The sequence below is a fragment of the Mesocricetus auratus genome, unplaced genomic scaffold, assembly GCF_017639785.1.
Source record: "Mesocricetus auratus isolate SY011 unplaced genomic scaffold, BCM_Maur_2.0 Super-Scaffold_100008, whole genome shotgun sequence".
NCBI classification, from domain to species: domain Eukaryota; kingdom Metazoa; phylum Chordata; class Mammalia; order Rodentia; family Cricetidae; genus Mesocricetus; species Mesocricetus auratus.
This window is the reverse complement of record NW_024429192.1, coordinates 2,309,008-2,311,300: the sequence shown is the minus strand read 5'-3', so window position 1 is coordinate 2,311,300 and position 2,293 is coordinate 2,309,008. Positions and strand designations below refer to the sequence as shown.

Genomic DNA, 2,293 nt, shown 5'->3' with positions numbered 1-2,293 from the left:
GGCGGGGAGTGTTCACCCACAGAGTGTGGTTTCGCTTTCAGTGTCCCTCCCCGCCACCCACCTTCAACATTCAAGGCCCGGTCTGGCTGGGCTGCCTGATGGCCCGTACGCCCCAGCTTTCCCTAATCACTTCCAGTTTGCCTCGCTCCCTTGCTCTGAGCCAAGACAACGGCTGTCTACATTGCACAAGCCTGAGTGTGCTAGTCCCAGCCTTCTTCACACCAACCTCACTCCACTGGGGTGAGTAATCTCATTACCAACCTTAGAAGCCAGTCAGCCCCTTCCTGTAACCATCTTGTAGCCCTCGTAAGTACGAAAATGAGTCATTAGTCCGTCCATCACAACAATAACATGACTCACACGTTAGCACAGGCGGAGAGGGTGTGCTTTGCGTACGCAGAAATGTAAGGTTTGCAAATTTCTGGGATGTAGCTCCATCGGGAAGGGAGAAGAGAAGAAATGAATTCCACCTTTTTGTTTTGTTTTGGTTTGTTTTTAAGTGAATCACACAAAATCCCACAACAGGCAAACATCTGCGCGAACTGATCTCCAAGGGCTCCATGTAAATGGTCACTGGTGTAGATGTGCTTTTAAGCAAAAACAGATGTTTCAGATCAAAATGTTTTTAAAAAAAGAGAGAGGGGGGAGAGAGAAAGAAAAGCACATGAAACAACCAAGTTCAAAGACATCTTGGCTTCATTTTTCACCCCGCTATCGTGACTCCTCACTGAGAAGCGACAGAGAGGGCTGGAAGAGAAAAACCTTCTGTTTTGCAATAAAAACTCAATAGAGCCACAGGCACAGGTGTGGCAGCCGTGCACCGGCCAGGAGGCGTGCTCTCGCCTACCCGGCGTGGCTTCGGAGGCCTGGGCCGTGATATGTTCTATTACTCATGCATTCCCGTGGCAGTCATTGATTTATTTGAACACTCCTCTGCTTGGACCTCCTTGGAATATTATTTCAAGGAGTACCAAGTGGGAGGCGTTAGGAAATAAGTCACAGGGTTCTAGAGGCCGGTTAAGCTGACATCAGTGACGTCTTCCACATGCTGTTGTAGAAGCTTTCTTGCTTACACTCAACTTTACAAAGAACCTCAACCTTCAGAGACCCTACGCATGGCCCTTTATTTATTTATTTTTATTTTTTATTTTTGGTTTTTACAAGTCAGGGTTTCGCTGTATTGTTTTGGAGGCTATCGGTCCAGCCCGGCCTCGAACTATCAGAGATCCGCCTGCCTCTGCCTCCCGGCTATGCATGGCCCTTTATATGGACAAAAGTCCTCCACACTCCAGCCAAAGCAGGCCCTTCCCTGGGAGGATGCTTGTGAGGGTCCTCAGCCTGAAGCAGGCACCCATGCTGGAAAACAGAGTGTACCGGAAGGCAACCTCTGCTGTCCATCCCAATCCATGGTGGGAGAGCTAGGGCCTTCAACCCAGGGGCACAGGCATTTTGCTGACAGTAACCAAGTAATAGTCACAGCAGCCAGCAGAATTCTAAGACAGAGAGCTCAACCTTTGGGTCCTGAAGCCAAATGCTCTGGAACTTGGTTCTTAAACTATCTGGAAAGAAAATCAAACAGATCCCTAAGTGTGATCACCCGAGGACGCCATACACTCCCTCCTGTGCGTGTGACCGCAGAAGCACGTCACTGGTAGTGTCAGGACACCAGGAGCAGTTGGTGACCTCGGGGTTTGGTCTGCATGCTTCCAGGCATCTGTGACTGCTAGGGCAAATGTCATGTCAATCAGACGTTCAGAGGAGGTCACATACGGTGCTCCGCGTTTGTGGACCTGGTGCAGAGATAGAGGGGTAACCCTGTATCTTCTTCCTGGGCACACAAGAAGACTACATTTCCCAGCCTGCATTGAAGCCACCTCGTCCATCCCCTTGGGTTCTGGCCATGACGCTTTCACACTGACCTTTGACACGGTTCTTTTCCTCTTTTGTGACAGTCCCGGAGGTTATGTATTGAAGGTGAGTTGACAGGACCCCTGAGTTACCACACAGAGTAAGCCCAGGAGAGATGCCAGATGCTTCGGGACCAGTGTCTTTGTTAAGACACCGTGATCCTGAGATGGTTTCTTACAACAGCAAGTGCTTGTTATCTTCAGTCACAATCTAGTTTGGGTAGTTGCAAACAGCTGCTGGAAATGACCTCTTTCAGCTAATTGGCTTTTCTGGCATTTTTCCTGACCAACGGTGTCAGGAAAAAAATCAGCACCAAAGAATCTCAGCTGGGAGCGAAGGGGGTCCCACGAGGTTCTCCTGGGGCCTCCGTCCTCAAGGGACAGCT

General features: G+C 49.8%; 1 long non-coding RNA gene across 1 annotated transcript; it reads right to left on the bottom strand.

Annotated features, from left to right (window-relative positions):
* Positions 1–476: 476 nt before the first annotated feature.
* Positions 477–2,293, bottom strand: LOC121141858. Its single transcript, XR_005878783.1, has 2 exons — positions 1,920–2,293; positions 477–1,790 (listed from the first exon to the last, which is right to left on the bottom strand). It is a non-coding gene; the product is annotated as an uncharacterized LOC121141858 (long non-coding RNA).